The sequence below is a fragment of the Alligator mississippiensis genome, chromosome 2 (genome assembly GCF_030867095.1).
Source record: "Alligator mississippiensis isolate rAllMis1 chromosome 2, rAllMis1, whole genome shotgun sequence".
In the NCBI taxonomy this organism is placed as follows: Eukaryota; Metazoa; Chordata; order Crocodylia; family Alligatoridae; genus Alligator; species Alligator mississippiensis.
This window is the reverse complement of record NC_081825.1, coordinates 77,677,978-77,695,890: the sequence shown is the minus strand read 5'-3', so window position 1 is coordinate 77,695,890 and position 17,913 is coordinate 77,677,978. Positions and strand designations below refer to the sequence as shown.

Sequence of the window (17,913 nt, the reverse complement as noted above, 5' to 3'; positions counted from 1 at the left end):
CAGACCCTGGGTGGGGTTTCCCCAGGGAGAGGTGGGAATATGGCCGGGCCAGACGCAAGCAGTGGAGGCAATGGCCGGGCCTGGCAGAGCCTGGCTGTGGTCCCTGGTACTTGAGGGGAGGAAGGTGGGAATAAACCCCCTCCCTGACCCCTTCACCTTAGGTGGTCACGCTGGGCCATTGTCTGGGCCAGGGTCTGGGCACACTCTCTCCCCTCCCCTGCCAAAAGCCTGGCAAAGGCTGCTGTTTCCCCTCCCCCCTCTGGGCACACCTTGGCTGGGGTCCCGGCAGGCCAGCGTGAGGGTTTAAATCCCTCCCCAATCATACTCAGGCCTGTCAGGGCCTGGCCCCGCCCCCGCCCCCTCCAGCTTCCCTTAGCTACTGCAGAAGGGAAGCAAGGGCTTGCTCTAGCACCCCCTGGCTTCTTGCCTGAGCCACAGCAGGCATGTGCCTGCATTTCTGGATCCAAAAGTGGATTTCTATTTGCTTGCTTGCCAGCTCTATCTACACAGTTTAGATTAACCTGCAAAAAATTGAATCAGTTCAGGCTCAGGGTTTTTGAATGTCTGTACTTAGTCCTTTTCACCAGCACAGGATTCTACTCTCCACACTGGAATACTAAGTAAAATTTTTAAGTCATTATTTTCAGGGCATTATATCAGCCTAGGCCCTGGGCATGTAGAAGATTGCCTAAAGCTTCAAGATTAAAACCAAACTATAATTGTCAAAATGTTCAACTGTACACACATAATTCCACGAGGGGTGGGGAAGAGAATGAGAAAATAAGCCACAAGCATAAGAATCTTGTCCAACATGCGGCCCATGGGCTGCCATGCAGCCCACCAAGCCATTTTCTGTGGCCTGTGGTGCTGCGACAGGAAATGAAAGTAAACGCTGTTTACTTTTGTTCCCGCCCCTTATTCCTCCCCCAGCCCCTCAGCAGCTTCCTAATGGCTGCTGAAGGGCTAGGGAAGGGACAAGGTTCCCACAAGCACCGTGTCAGCTTGATGTGCTGACACGGTGCGTGTGGGAAGAGGAGTAGGTGGCAGTGAAAGTGCAGGTCATAGGTGTGGCGTGGGGCAGTCCCGCGCAGAGCTTGTGGATGGTGAGTGGAGCCCAGCTGGGCACACACAGGGAGAGGGGAGCTTGGGTGAAACCCCCCCAGACCCTCCCCGGTCAACTTCCCCCGTGCTAAATCGCTGCCTGCACCTGGTTCTGCCCCTTGGGGCTGTGGCTGGGGAGAAGGAGGCATAGTCCCAGGGCCCCCGCGTCTGCCCCACTCCACGCTCACCTGCATGGTTCACCTTCCCGGTGATGGGCGGAGAAGTTGCAGCCAGGGGCTGCCTGCGCGCTGCCACGTGCCCAGCTCACAGGTCCCCGTATGAGTGCACGGCACCAGCCCGGGCTCGCTGCGCCGCCTGTTTCCGCTGCTGCCTCCTCCTCCTTCTTCCTCCCTTGCAAAGGAAGCCCCCTTTTTTTTTTTTTGCTGGCTCCAGGCTGGAAGCCACCGGGTGGGCTTGCAAGGCATGGCAGGGCCTGGGGCCAGGGGGCTTGGGTGGCCTGGGTCCCTGCCCCATGGCAGCTCCACCTGTAGAACCTGGCACATGCAGGCTGCAGCATCACGGCCCTTGCCTGGCTCCTCCTGTGCATCCATTAGAAGCTTTGTTCTTATAACTCAAAAGGACCCCATTAAAGGTGGAAGCGATGGGAAGTTCTATGGCATCCTTGTAAGATTCTGCCTCATCCAGTCTGATGTCCAACGTAACGCAGGCCATAGAATTTCACCGCTTCCTGTGAGGTCTTTGAATATGGCTCGCCAGCCCACTGGGTGATAAAAAGTTCATGATCTGGCTCCACATTCAAAAAGGTTGGACACCCCTGCATTAGATGCTTGCACCTTGCTAAAATGCACTGTGACTAATGCCATGTGCTCAGGTATGGCTGCAATATCCACCCACACTAGGCTATACAATCTGGGCACAAGAGATGTAGCAAACAAGAGCAGCAGAACTTGGAGAATCAACTGCAAGTAATGGCCAGTGTGAGGTCAACACAAAGAGGCCTAGCCTAGAAAAGGTCCCCAGTGTTAAAGTTTGATGTGATGAAGGTGCCTGGATATTACATCTGTTCCATTTCCACAGTAACCTGGTGTCGCGAGTCTCTCAAAAGCTCTATCACATAGGCACAATGCTGAAATCGAAGGGGCAGTCACTGATGCGACTGAACTTTTCCAGGTCAGATGTTTTCAAATCAGCAGAGCCTCTTGAGATTGGTTCAAGTGTGTTCCTGTAATTGGTTTAAGTAACTGCTGAGCCTTTGGGTTTTATTTTTGGAAATCGTATGAGCTCCCAGAAGACAGAAAAAGAGCAAACAGCATGTCTATTGTGAAAACAAGGGAAAAGGCTGATCCAAGACATTACAGCTCTTTAATACTTAGAAAGATGCTGGAGCACAGATTAATTTTAAGATCCTAGAGAACAAGATAATAAGGAAGAGCCTGTATGGAGTTGTCAACAGCAAATCCCCCCTAGCCGACTGGATTTCATTTCTCTGACAAGCAGAACATGGTGGACCTTGCCTCTGGCGGGGCTTGAGGTCTCTGCTTGGTTGACTGAATGAGGCAGACAAGGTTCTTCTGCTAAATCTGGTATCTTTTATTAGATCAACTAAAATAGTTGGGAAAAGTCTTTGCAAGCTTTCGGGTGCAAACACCCTCCGTCATGCTGAGGAAGCGTCTGCAGTTGGTCTGTGCTCTTCCCAGATGGACTAGAAAAGAAGCCAGAGGCCAGCGTGCAGGCCAGAGCCGGTCAGTGGCTGACTTGAATGCCCCTCCAATAGTTCATCCATTTTTTTTAAATATAATTTCAAAAGGAGGCAAGGATTTGCAGGGATTGCAAGACAAGGAGGCAAGGATTCCTTGAGGTGCTATCTTTTATTGGGCCACCTGCCATGCTGAGGACTGGGGTGGAATCGAATAAGCTTTCCGGGGCGAGGCAATCTCCATCCCAGCTCCCTCGCTCTCCTCTCTTGACCAGTGAGCGAGGCTAACTGGGGTGACTCCGTGGGCTAGCCGTGACTCCGCGGCTGTACAGGCTGCCTGCGAGAGTACGAGGAGAGAAGCCCATACAGACGCGCTTATAGCTGCGTTCCCTCCTCCCCGCAGGCCGCATGCGCAAGGAGCGGGTCCGCGGCTCAGATGGTTACGTAGGAGGCGGGCTCCCGCAGCGCATACAGCAGCCCCGCCCCTTTACTCCGTTGCTCTGGTAACCGAAACCCCCCCTCCTAACTGCCGGGTAGGCGCGTCCAATCAGCGGGCGGCTGGGTGGAGGAGGTGGGGCTGCCCGGTTGCCCGGGAGACAGGCTTGGTGTTCCAGCCCCGCTTCTCAGCCTTCCCCTGCTGGTGACGTTGGAGGTGTCGCAGCGCGCGGGGTCTCCCGCCGCGGGCAGGTAGGGACGGGTGGGCGCGCGGGGCCGGGGGGGCCGGGGCTAGAGCGAGGCTGAGGCGGCTGCCCGTTGCGTCCCCCTGCCCCTTCCTCCCGGGAGGGGGCATGTTCCCTTCCGCCTGCGCCCCGCAGAGCGGGCTGTGGGGGGCCAAAGCACTGCTTGGGGAAACAGCCTCTTGCCCTAGGGGCGAAGGCAGGGCAAGCTCTCCGGGGTTCTCCCTTGTCTCTGTGGAGCCTTTTCCCTCCAGCTGAGGGGGCAGAGCTGTCGGAAAGCCCTGCTGAATGGACGTGGGCAGACGAGGTTCTTTGAGCAGATATGATATCTCGGATTAGACCAACTTAGTTGGGGAAATTGTTCTTGGCAAGCTTTGGGGCTCAAACACCCTCCAGGCATTGGAGAGACTTGCTCAACCAACAGCAGAGTTTCTCCAATGCCTGAAGAAGGGAGTTGATACCCCAACGCTTGCCAAGAACAATTTTCTGAATAATTTAGTTGGTCTAATAAAAGATATCATGTTTACCCAAAGAGCCTTGCCTGCCAGTATCCTTAGACCAGGGGTTTTCAAACAGGGGTATGTGGGGACACCCCCCCCTGTGGAATGGCTGCTGGGGGACCTCCTCTCTCTCCCTGCATGCCCATCTGGCTGTCAGGGGACTCCTGCCTTCTTGACCGGCTGCCGGGGGTGCACTGACCCAAAAAGGTTGAAAACCCCTGGCTTAGACCAATGCGGCTACAAACAGCAGCTGCTGAATTGAGGTGTCCCAACCAGCCAGGCGCAAGGGGGAAACCAGCCCACTCCCATCCTCAGATGCCCCAGGTCCTGGCATCTCCAATGGTGTGGCTGGGTGATGGCTCTGGGAAGGGAAGTAGACTGTTTCTGTGAGAGAGGTTGCTGCATCGAGAGGGAAGTGAAATCTCTTCTTGGTTGTCTCTGAATGATGCTCCCAACCATTCACCAATTTGAAGTGAGGGGCAAGGATTTCTTGAGGTGCTGTCCTTTATTGGACTCTGCCTCGTTGGGATGCAGTTTGGCAAGGTTTTGGATGCAAGACATTCCTCATTCTCATCCAGTTTGCCTGACTCCATCCCAGCTTGGCAGCTGGTCCAATAAAAGATACCGTCCTAAGAAATCCTTGTCTCTTGCACTATTTCAGGACCATCACGGCTACATTGCGCTAGCACTACCACAGATTTTAAGTTCAGAAGAGACTGGAAGGTGTAGGATTTCACTTTGTAATTTCTCTCTCCAGTGTAGGAGTTCACTCTGTAATTTCTGGAATAAACTGAATAACTTGTTGTACTAAAACACATCTTTCAGCAAGATGTCTAATCTTGATTTAGGAAAACAAATGATAGAGAATCTGTTACATTTTCCTTGTAAACTACCACATGTGTTAATTATCCTCTCTGTTAAAGATCTGCATCATGTAACTACTTTTGAATTTGTTTCATATTCTAGTCCTCGGATCTTGTTTATGCCTTTTTGGCTGTGTTTAAGAGTACAGGTCTTTCTAGCTTTATGCTGTACATGCATTCCTGGAAAATGGCTCATAACTTGAGTTTGCATAAAGGGAACACACTTTACAGTGTAACGAATAGGGATATGTTCCAAGACCTTGGCTGTACTGACCCCCAGACACACTTCTACCACTTTTGCAAGGCAATTTTGGTGCTCGCCAACAGCAAACAGTATACATGAGCCACAGGGTGGTTGTGAATGTTACCATAATGGGGATGGCAGCTACAGAGACATGACACAGATGACGAGTGAGGAGCACAGATCCACATAGGAGACTATTTTGGTATGCATCACTCCCACAAAGTAGTTGACTCTGGGCTTCCATCACATTGATTGCATAAAGTGAATTTACCTCGCATATAATTAATTTTTGGTATAAAAAGGGTCATCTCATAAGAGCGAATTCGCACAACAGAACCCGCATAAAGCAAGAGAAACCTGTACTCTGGAAGAAAATGACTGATAATTGAATAAGCACTTATCAAATAACTTCTTAACTTTTCTCTTTGATAAACTCAACATATTGAACTTTTAAGTCTGTAGTCAAAAGGCAGTTAGAATTGCAGAAAGTCAGCAAATGTTACTTTTAGAATGTTTTACAACTCAGCTTGGCTGTGCTTGTGGAGAGCAATTGTCCCTATTTATTTCCTGATTAAATGCATAATATGGTTAGAGCCAGGGTAGAGCAGCCCTGGGCTGGCAGGGTGCTTGAGGGGAAGGGAGGGCAGTCCTGGGCTCTGGGTGCAGGCATCCAGCAGTGGAGAAGCTGGCTGGGGCATGAGGGTGCTGAAGTGCAGGTCTGGGCGGCAGACAGCCCATGCGCTTTTGCTCCCTTATGCCCCAGCCATCCCCAGTCACCATCTACACGTGCATTTTGGCGCAGTAAGTTACTGTGCTATAAAATAGTACTGTCTTGGACAGTATTATTTTATGGCACAGTTAATCAACTGCACACTGATGCTGGCACGTGTAGATGGTGATGCTTTACTGAGGAGCTAATTATTCAACTCTGCAGTAAAGTGTAGGTGTAGATGTGCCCGCTGTAAAATATATGCTGTGTATGAATCAGTTGAATTAACTTTAATGTTTTGTATTATTATTTTTTGTATTGTCACAGCATCCAAAGTTTCCAATGATCATAATATAGCTGTATCAGCTGTTGCTTTAACACAGGGGAAGACAGGAAACCTTTACATTTTCAAACAATTCCCATGTCTTCTGCAGCTTTTCTGGCTGCTGGAGTAGTTTTCTGTGGTCTGCTGAGGATGGGTTAGGGATTCTTTTACAGTTCTTTTTGCAAGGTTCTTTGGTTTGAAAGCAGAGGCCAGCACAATTATACCTTCCTTTTTGGTCTTTTGCTTTGGTGGGCTCTGCGGAGCAGCAGTAGCGTGAAGCTGGGCGGAGCGACTCTGTGGGCCAGATGAGTTTTACACCCTTGTACCGGATAGCTTTGTATGGGAGTTTGACAAGTAGAGTACATGGCCTAAATAATGTGCTTCCTTCTAACTGGTGGAGATAAGCCACTGTCTAGTGATTTCTCAGATCTTGTTGATAGTAACTCTTCCCATCTGCTTCCAGAATCTTTTGTTGGCCCAATTTTCCAAAAGCATCTAATTTCTTGTCCATTGTTTTGGTAAATCAATAGTTCTCACAGTGGCATGTTATGGTGCTGTATATCTTTTCTTTTCATATATTTATAATTTTGGTGGGGATCCCTTTTCTATCCTGGATGCCACTTCCTTCTTGAGACTTCTGTTTGCTGTCACCCAGGTATATGAATTGTTTCTACTTTCTTAATGCTTGCCTTTTAATCTGAGGTTGTGGTGTCATGTTTGCATTTCACAAGTATTTGTTTCAACAGACTGATGTGGAGTCCTGCAGCCCTCCATTTAATGCCAGGTATTGTATCTTTGTAGCTTTTCAGGGGTGTTGCTCACAATGCAGCGTTATTAGCAAATTCTTGCTTTTCTAGGAATTTACCATTTTCCCTTGCAAAGCTAATATTTGTGTTGAAGAGACTTGCATAGACTTCAGTGATGGCTGTGTGGAAAATTGAGTTAATTATGTGGTTCGCTGCTTGTGAATTCTGACTCTTCAACTTGGAATTCCAGAATGTATTTCTACTTTTCAGACAAAAGGGAATTTTAAATTGATACATGTTTTGTATCTGTTAGACAAGCAAACTGCAACATGGATGAGAATCAGTACCTTAAGGCCTGTGGTCACTGCATGCAGTTCGGGTCCTAAACTACTGGTGTGGGCGCCACGTGGCAGGGTTCCGTGGGCCAGAACTTGTCAATGTGTTTGACACTTCTGCCTTAGGCTGAATAAATGCTTTTTCCTCAGGGAACTAAGTGGGATCTGGCAGGAATTATACATCTAATTTGAAGGTTTTCAGTTTGTCTGAGAAACTATAACAAAATAACTAATCCCAGCCAATATAATCTTGATTTTACTTTTGTAAACACAAATTTTTACTACAGATTATTTGAAAGATAAGTGAGAAGTAGTTAGCTTGGCACTATATAAAGTTTTTTTTGTACAGTAGATGAAAAAATGTTCTTTGCCAGCTGTATTATTTCAGACTTCAAAATATTTCGTGTTCTTTTAAAATACTATCATTTTTCTAGATGGTGAAGTTAGGACCAGAGTAGACTATTTTATTGTCAGTATTACTTCTAAAAGAGATGGATCCAGAGGCCATAATCTAGATACAACTGCCCTTCCCACTTTGAAAGTTAAAAGTACTGTTTTTTCTCTGGTATTTTTACCATTTGGGAGAGCTGTACATACTGTACTTCTGAAGACTATGTCTAATAATTGATTACCTACACCAAATACCAGTAACAGTTGACTTTACTAGGAGTTCTCTGCACAAAACTTTTGCAAGGTATGATTATTCTTAAGATCATAAACAATACTGAAATATCTAAAACAGTTTCTGAGGATACCTCTGTTTGTATTATAGTGCCTTCTAAATATACTAGGGCTGTTCTCCTAATTGTTTAAAAACAGCTTAGTTCACAGTGTATGTGTCAATCAACTTTTTAGAGTTTTGGGAGAAGATGTTGAAAAACAGATTTTTTTTTCTTAAAGGTTGTTAACTATTATTGATAATGAATTGGTTTTCCTATTTTTTGCCTAACATTGTATGAGATGTGTGGGGTTACATTTATTCATGTAATTCTGCGTCCAGCCTGAATTCAGTGGCAGAAATTCATCATGCTGCCAAGCAAATTATTTATAATTATTGAAATATTGTGTCCCTTTAATTTTGGTAGGTAGTTTAAACTAAAATATTAGCTGAAGTATTGGCTGCTGTTGTTGAGGTTTAGAACAGGGCTGTTCAATTGGTGGTCCACAGGCTGCGTGCGGCTCCCACGGGGAAAATGTGCAGCTCCAGGGCTCCTACCCAGCTGCTGCTCCTTCTCTGCACTCCAGCTGTTATTGTATCTCCAGGCTCCCCGCTTCCTCCTCCAGCTGCCACTTCTAGCCTTTGCCCAAGGGGGTAGGTCAGTATGGTAAACTGAAGGTGAGTCCGGGACCTAGGGGATCAGGGCTGCATGCAGGAGAGGAGGAAATTGGGACTGCACCCAGGAAAGACATCAGAGCCATGTGAGCCCATGTTACAGCTGAGGTGCGTGACTCGCCTGCGTAGGTGTGTGGTGCAGTAGGGAGGGTGTAATTTGCTTGCACAGGCATGCATTCCAGCAGAGAAGGGAATCACCCATGTGGCACAGCAGTAGGGTGACAGGGAGCTTCTGTGTGGTATGTGGCACTGGTTTAGTTTTTTTTCCCCTCATATTAGGATATAGGACTGGAAGGGACCTCTTGGATTATTGCCATTGTGGAACCGTGTGGTATAATTACTTTAATACACTTATCAAGTTCCATTCCTAAATCTAGTTAAATTGCATGCTTGTACTGCTGCTATTGGAACGTTGTTCCAGACCTATGCCAATCTTCTGGTTAAAAATATCCTAATTTCCATGCTAAACTTAATCATGGCCAAACTGAATCATTTTATAACCATTTGCTCTTGTACAGTAGTGTAACTATGAGTGAGCAACTGTTTCAAAATCCCCAGTACAGACTTAGAGGGAATGCAACAACAGAGTTGCCACTGGCCCAGCCACTAGTCCACTGCTTCCATTATGCCATTAATGTCTTTTGTCTTCTTTCCTGGTGCTTACTTTCAAAAATGCATTTATTGAGAGAAATCAAAATTCTTTACAGCATTCATTTTGCTAGGCTTAACAAACCAAACTCATTTAATCTTGTAAAGATAGGTCCTCAATTCACCTTATCATTTAGCTAGCCCTTCTCTGCAGATGTTCCAGTTCAGTTAATCTTTTTGAACATGGATGAGCAGAACTGCATATATTATTGCAGATTCCTTACTAGTATTTTTTACAATGGCATTAATAGTTCCTTGTAGGTACTTTGCCAGAGATCCATCCTTTGCCTTTTTGTGCCATACCATATCAGTGCCTCATTTGTTATCTTTTAATTAACTGATACTCTCAGGCTTGTCTCTTCCTTTGTTATTCCTGACTGAATGATGACACCACCTCATTTCAGAAACTACTTGAATTAGTTTTTAAATGCATGACTTCACATTTTGTATTATTTAAATTTATTTCTTTAAGGTCCTCCCCCCCCGTATAATGTCTTAATTGTGCATTGATATTCATTTTGCCTTCTCAAGCCACTGGAATAACTCACTGACCTGGGGCACTGGGTAGGCATCAAACTTCAAAACTGCATTTAGCTTATGGAAATCAATATAAATCAGCTTATTTTGTTTGGTTTGGGAACCACTATGACCAGCCTGCACTAGTCACTTGACACTTCTTCAGTCACCCTTATTTCCAGCATATTCTATACCTCATTCCTTTCAGTCTTCTGTAATTGCTGTGGTATTTGGACCCTTTTTTTGATGGGGCACCCTGGTTTCAGGATGATCCATTGATTAAGTAGGGTGCTCCTCCCACATTGGGTGGTAAATGTATCTGGAAATACCCCCAGTAAGCCCCTTGTCTCCTCTTGTTGAGTTTGAGTTTTCCCCCAGAGCTACCTCATTGGTTGGGAGTTGAATTGTTTTTCTACACACCCTTTATTCTTTGATAAAGTGGTTGAGGCATTCAGCTCTTCTTATGATCATTAGGATTTTAAGGTATTTATGTGATAAACTCTGGCCATTGCCCTAACAAACGCACTTTACAATCAACTTCTCTGATTCGTCTTATCTCATGGGATCCTTGTTATTTAGCAAGTACTTTGCTCCCCAATAAGGCTAACAGCAATAGGACCTGACCCCAAGGACTCAGAGCTATGTGTTCTTATTATAATATTGTTCTTAGATCTGAGATTCTCCTGGGTGAATGCTTCATTTGGTCCACCTGTTCCCGTAACCTGACATGTGGGATGACATTTTGAGACTTCAGTCCCTTTGTCTACCAGGTCTCATGAAGGAGATCCCGTGTAGGTTGGGGCTGCCTCCCATATAAAAGTTCAAAAGGAGAGAACCCCATGGAGGATTTGGGAACCTCCTGGATAGCAAACAGGAGGTACAGCAGGAGCAAATCCCACTTTTGGGGTTCTCTGGCCACATACTTCTTCAACATTCCTTTCCAAATCGGTTAAGTAACTCCAGGAGCCCATCCATCCGGGGTTCTTAGGTGAACGTTCTGGCCAGGCAGACTTCAAACTGGCCCATATCTCCTGTAACATTTGTGACATAAAGACTGTGCCATAGTCTCTCAATATTTTATGAGGGAAATCCACCCATTAGAATATCTTTACCAGTTTTGTGATGAATGTTTAGGTAGAGGCATTACAGACCACTGCCACCTTGGGATACCAGGTAGCCTAGTCTATGAGCATGAGGATAAAATGACACCCATTTGTGTTCAATTCCAAGGGCCTGACTATATCTACCCCAGCTCATTCAAAGCAAGTAACCACCAAGGGCAGAGGAAGTAGCCGGGCCACCAGTTGGCATTCAGGGTAAGAATGCCAGTAAATCCTAGGCCAAAAGAATCTGGTGGGTACCTGTTCCTGTGTTTTCCCCACTCCTTTTCCCCTCTCCTCAAGATGTGTCATGGGCCATTTTCTAAATCTGATTGTCATGCAGTTTTGGCATCAGTTACTGGTACTTCCAGGCTCTGGTTGTCCTGCCCTGAGAGACCCTCATCAGGGCAACCCTTTGCAGGTTGAGGTGGAGACAGCTAGGCAAGGGTCTATCATTGTGTCATTAACCCCAGGCCAAATGGCTATAGAGCAGGGCAAATATTGGGTCTTCCCTCTCCCTCTGTATGAAGCCACTTCCTTCTCTTACAGACCTGAGCTCTCCCTCAGATTTGCTGCCTGATGAGTCCGGTTCTATGGTCTTTTTCTCTAGAGCCATCCAGTTTGCACTGTACCCTAACTCCTTAACCCAGCCTCCTTTACCTAGTCTCTTACCAGGCCTCCGCCAAGCCCAAAATGGCTTCTCTTTGAAATCTGAGGCATCTCCGGCATGATGTAGATTGAAGGTCCAAACAAGTCAGGGTCAAAAGGAAATAACGCCCGTAATTGGTCCCCACAGTGGTCCTGCATGCCTAACTCCTTTCAGGCATAATCATTGGCTCAGTAGACCCCAGGTCCAACCAACCACCACTGGTAGGGAAAGATGGCTGGCCCCCACCACTGACCTCCAGCAGACCCTCTCTTACCATGAAGGTACAGCTTTTGAATAGCCATGTGGACGCAGATCACATATATGCCCTCTGTACAGTCTTCCTGCTCTGGGGCCTCCCCCTTGACCTCAGAAATCCTGGCCTACACATAGTTGCAGTCCATCTGTGGATGGTTCCTATGCCAGTGGCCTGGTTGTCCACATGCAAAGCAGACCAAGTGTTCCTTTTCTTTTAGCCTGGCAGTAACTTGGGGAGGGGTTCCTCTGTTCCCAAGCCTGGGTGACAGTTGAGCTCACCCTTGTTTTGCAGGGGTTAAGGCAGGATTCCTAGACTGCTTTGAGTTCAAGTCTTGCTGAGCCTGTTCCTTTGGCTCAGCAGAGTGCTTCCCACATTGTGATTTGGTCTTGAACTCTCAGTGAGGCAGTTTGCCTCCTTGAGATCATCAGCAAACACCTTGCCTTGAGATTGAGGGGTCAGCAAACCCACTCTCAGGGTTCCACTGGCAGTATCTGCCAAAATTGCTCCACAGTTATCAGTTCCATGAGTTTGATGGCCAAGCAGGATTCCAGTTTCAGCCAGTGGGTGCACAGATCCTTAAGGAACTGTGCCACTGCTTGGCACTGGGAATTGGAGTTAAACAGCTCTTCCCAGAAGTGGCACCAGTATGTCTCTTTAGTGAGACCCATGAGGTTTAAGATGGTGGCCTTGAGGGAGTCAAAAATCACATGCGGCCTGAGCTCTCAGAGCCCAGTAGGGTGCCTGAGCTTCCCCTGTCCTGTAAGTGGGTAAGCTTAGCATCCCTACAAAAAGAAATAGTTGCTTCTTCCAGGCCAAATGTAGTTTAAAGAAAAAAGTTGTCCCTGGCTGCTATCTGATAATCTAATAAGTCAGGGATTTGGCAATAACACTCAAACTGTATTTGCTAATGCTAAACAATGAGCTTACATTCTCATTTTCAGCAGCCAATATGATTCTTCTCAACCAGGCATTATTGCCTTAACATTGTCTTTATTTCGATATCTTAACCAGCTCACTCTCTTCCATGTCACGTTCAAGTTTTGGGATCCAGTGCTTGGCTGTTTCGTCAGAGGTGTTAAGAGTGTTAATGAGGAAACATTTGGCCAGTGACTTCAGTATAATTAGTAACATCCAGCTCACTGCCTTAGCCTTCTTTATAACATTTTAATGAGCCGTGATGAAGTAAAACCTTTTAATATCAACCAGATGAGTTCCCTGGGATAAGAACACGTATTTCAGAATCTCATGGCTCCATTAAAATCAAAGGGAGATTTCTTTGCTGTTGATTTCAGTGGGGCCAGGATTTTAGTTTTGATTTGTGAGTCTGTCTAGTACAGGGGTTAGCAACATACTGTCCGTAGGCCGAATCTAACCAACAGAGTTCTGGATCCAACCCACAGAGCTGGCAGGCTTTGCCTGTGCCCAGTTTTCAGCTCCATACGCACTTCTGCTGTTTCTCTCAATTCCCCCACCACCCCAGCTGTGGCATGAGTGCTGCTTTCAGCTGGTAGGGAGCTGCACTGGGGCCAGGCAGCTTCTGGCTGGGCCCATATTGCAGCCAGGAGACAGGGCTTGGAGGGGGCAGTAGGGGTGGAGTGGCAGCTAGAAGTTGCTGCTGTCTCTGTGTGCCAGCTGTTCCAGGTGCCTGGCCATATTGTTATGCCTCTGTATATTCCATGAAGTTGTTGCTTTATTGAACTTAAACTTTCTCTGACATGCTAGATTCAAATGCTCTGTGACCTAACTTTTGGTGGTACAGGTACTCCTCACTTAACGACCTACCTGTTTAACGACCGCGCAGACTTACGACCAGCGAGAACTGGTTGTAAGTACGAGAACTTTGGTCATGGAAACGGCAGCGCGGCGTCTCAAGCCAAGGCACGCAGTATCAAGGGGCGGCTCCTCGCTTATCAACCAATTCGCTTAACAACCTACTCGCAGGAACGGAACTCGGTCGTTAAGTGAGGAGTGCCTGTATTAATCAATTAGCTCAAAATAAAGAGCAATAACTTTGTAAGAGGGGGCAAGGCAAGACACCACGTTTATTGATTAAGCACTTAGTACACGCGCGTGCACACACATGCATGCACACACACTCATACCCCGATTTCTGTTCTGTGCTGGTATACATTACCTGTTTCATTGGTGCTCGAGTCAACTTAGTGGCCAGCTAAGTTGAACATAAGTGGGAGCCAGGCTTCTGTCAATCCATCTCGTTAGGCGAACTGATGCTCCAGAATGATATGCGGAACAAGACCCAAAATCGGCATGTCTCGCCCCACCTTTTATAGTCTTGTAAATTCATTCAGTCCTCTGGGTGTTTGCCGTGTTATCACTGTGTTCCTCCTTGAAGGTTGAATGATGTTCTCTTGCTGTGCTGGGGTGGATTCTTCTTGTTTTGATCTTTTATCTGTCTGCATTATTCAGCCAGTCGCCAGCTGGTGTTTTCCTTTTCCACAAACACGCTCTCACCCATTTCTTCACACATGCAGCGTACAAAGGAGTGAATGGTCAAGCATTTATGTCAAGCTATAGAGCAATACAAAATGGAGTTTCTTAAGGTAGTGCAAAACTCAAGAAAATACACACAAAAAATCAAGATAATACACAAGATTAAATCAATAGGCAAAAGTCTATCTCCATGTTATTTTCCTAACCTAAAGCTGGTATTTATGGTATTTGCATAACAGTGATTGTGGAGCTATAATTTTGTGTGTTTTTACATTTGTTCACATAAATTCCCCCAAAATGTTGTATTTAACTACAGCCCTTTGAATTTCACTTCTTCTGTACAGAAATAATGTTTTGAACTTCTGTAAGAAAAAACTTCCAGGACACTAATGGGTGTGTAGTAATTTACTAATATTGCATAAATTGTACACCCCTCTGGATTAAACTTCCAAGATATCCTCCTCCTGCTGTAGCAATTAGAGGTTTTTTAAATTATTTCATTGGGACCAGGGTCAGATGTAGAATGTCAGTTTTCTATACTCCAACTAGCTCTTTTTTTGCCATTCACTTACATAAAAAGGGAAAATTCAAAATATTTGGTGCACAAATAACCACAGAATGTGCCCTCAAGTGGCTCTTTCTAGATGTTTAAACAGTATTTTTTTTTCGTGTTACACTAACAGTTTTTATACAATCATATTCCATACCTTATACATCAAGGATAATCCTCCTTCCTCACATGTGGTTGTGAGGATTAATTGGTTAATAGTTGTAAAGTGCTTGGAAGATGAAGAGCAGTATATAATGAACATACCTTTTAGAAAAATGATTGATATAATGGACAATTATAATATCAATATGTAAATCATATCAGGTATATAAATAATAACAAATAACAAAATATTTGTGCAGCTTCTATATGGCAGTTGCTTCAGGGATTGTTTCTTGTATGAATTAAGGTCTAAATCATGCAAGGTACAGAGAACCCTTATCGCTCACTGCAGTTCACTCGAAGGAAATTCAGTATGCTTGACATCTTTTAGGATTTGAAGTGTTTAGCAGAGGCATGTAGAATATATTAATCACATGCTTTATCACTATGGTGACATTAATTCAAGAATTAAGCAATTATTTAGGCATTATAGTGAATATAATTTGGGTTTTTTTATTGTTTCTCCTAGCATATTGGAAGCACATTCAGAAACTGATCTATTTTAGGACTGAATATGAATACAAGGTTTTTTGTTTGGTTAGGAGTATATATAATAGCATATTAGATTTTCCAGTTTAGTATATTAGAAAAGCTGTTTAACCAATGTAGTCCTCCTTCTTGTTCCTAAAACAGACAAATATTATTCACATTTATTCAAATAATATATTAACATAAAAAGCTAATATCAAACTGATTTTTTTTTAATTAAATGTATTGTAATTCTGTATCTAAAATGGTAAAATTAACCTTGATTGGACCAATTTAAAGAGTTTAGGTATTATTAGACTTTAGGTATTATTTTTATAATTTTATTTAAATATTGAATATATTGGCTTCCAACCACCACAGCTCGAAACATATTGATGCCCTTTTATTAAAGTGGTTATTTAAAAATTGCTTTGCCAGCTGGTAGAGAGATGTGAATGAACAGATTGAACAGTATACATAATGAACCCTGGATGTATTTACAGTTTCAGCTTTATCTTAGAAGTTCAGGTTGTTGTTTTTTCCTCTTATATTCATATTTAATATTGTTAGAAATCTATTATATTTACCTATAGAGGTACAACATACAGTATAGGCAGTATGAACTTAGAATCATAAAAAGTTAGGGTTGGAAGGGACCTTAGGAGGTCATCTAGTTCAACCCCCTGCTCAAGGCAGGACCATCCCCAACTAGATCATCATGGCCAAGGCTTTGTCTACCCAGGTCTTAAAAAACTCCAAAGATGGAGAGTCCACAATATTTCTGGGTAACCTGGTAACCTCTCTGAGTAACTTCCACATGATGGGTGCTTACACAAGTTAAATTTTCACATGATCAGGCCCCTGAAAGCGCTCTACAGCCATGACTTAATGCACGTGCATGGCTGCAGAGCTCTTAAAATGGCCAATCATGCAAAAAATTAGCTCTGGTCAAATGGGGTATTAGATTAAGGCGCTCTAAAGCAGAGAGCTGGTGCGTAGCAGGCCAGCCCTGTCCCTGGGCTATCAGTAGCAGAGGGAGGGGAGGGGGAGGAGGAGAGGAAGGGAGCAGCCAGCATGGAGCTGCCGGCTGCTTTGAATGACCAGAGTTGGGGGTGCAATGGAGCCCCTTTTTTCTCATCAACCACCACCCCAGCTCAGGTAGGGAGTCAGGCAAGGCCTACAAAGCAAGAGAGCTCTGTCCTGCCCTCCCTGCCCCCCCCCCCCTTGCTCCAGCCATTCAGAGCAGCTGGCAGCTTTGTGCTGCCACTGTCAAGAGGCCTGAGTGGGAGAAGGGAGAACCCTTGGCTTGCAGGCCCCCTAGCTACCCTGGCTGGGTATTGGGGAGGAGTCAGGCTGGGCCCCATGAGGCAAGAGAGCTTAATACCCTTCTCCCTGTCCCACCAGCATGGACCCAAGCCAGGGTCCACCTGGCACTCCCCCTTGCTACTATGGGAGTGCAGGCATGGGAGTGTAGACACCAGCCGGCATGGGCTTATTTCCCCCCTCCCCCCAGGGGACCATAGCTGGGGTCTGCCTACCTCGATCACTTCTGCTGCCAATCATTCCCTGTGTGGGGCGAGCAGCAAGATAAGCTCCCTCATTGCCTCTTCCGCCAGACTCCGGAGAGAGCTGGAAAATAACCCCTTTCACTGCCCCCTTGCCTAAGGACTGTGTTGGGGGGAACAGCATCTCTCATGGTTTCCCAGGAGTGCAAGCCTCTTCCTGGTGGGGTGGCTGCACTGCTGGTGGGGGTGGGAGCAGGGTGACACGGTCAGAGCTGCCACAGACTGTGTGGAGTGACTGGCGGCACCAGGGCTTGGAAGGGTGGCCATTCCCCCCCAACTCCCCCCTAGTGCCGCCTCCACTTGCTCTGCATAGTCTGTGGCAGCTCTGACTGCCCTGCTCCCTCCTGCAGCACAGCCCTCCTACCAGAAAGAGGCTTGCACTCCTGGAAAACCATGAGAGAGGCTGCTGCCTCCATCAGGGTCTCTAGCCCCTTACCGCTTCAGGGGCGGGGGCATGGCCAGAGGCCAGTCGGAATGGCCCCCTTAGGCAAGGGAGTGTGGGGGGGGTTATTTCCTTTCCTTCCAGACTCTGACATCCTGTCACTTGCCCCACGCAGTGAGCAATCGGTAGCAGTCAGGGCGGGCCGACCCCAGCTATAGTCCCTGGACGTGGAGGGGGAATAAAGCCCCTCCCTGCCTCCTCTGCCTCAGGGGGTCATGGCAGCTATTGCCTGGCCATGCCCCAGCTGCTGTTGCAGCAAGGGGCAAGCACCAGGTGGACCCCAGCTTGAGTCCATGCCAGTGAATAGGGATGGGGGAATTAAACCCCCTCCCTGGCCAGTTCACCTGAGGCTGTTGCCGAAACTGGCCATGCTCCCCCGCTGCTGGAGCAGTTAACAGAGAAAATGCCTGGCAAGTCTGTGCTGGTGGGACAGGGGAGGGAGGGGGGAATAAACCCGTCCTTGCCCCCTTTGCCTGGAGGCGGGGCAGTGTCTGGCTACACCCCTGCCCCTGCCTGCCCCTGCTCTGGCTAGGGAGCAGAGGGGCAGGGCTAGCCCTGCTCTGCTGAAGCAGAGAGCATAGCCCTGCCTAGGGCTGCAGAGCATGCTGGGATGCTG

The 17,913-nt window shown here is 46.6% G+C and overlaps 1 protein-coding gene across 1 annotated transcript in view; it reads left to right on the top strand.

Annotated features, from left to right (window-relative positions):
* The first annotated feature begins 3,341 nt into the window (after positions 1-3,341).
* The window catches only part of WDR17 (WD repeat domain 17), a 120,535-nt gene continuing 105,963 nt past the window's right edge, over positions 3,342-17,913 (top strand). Inside the window, exon 1 of the mRNA XM_059721862.1 lies at positions 3,342-3,445. The gene's annotated coding sequence lies outside the window, so the exon portion shown is untranslated. The remainder of the gene's footprint in view (positions 3,446-17,913) is intronic.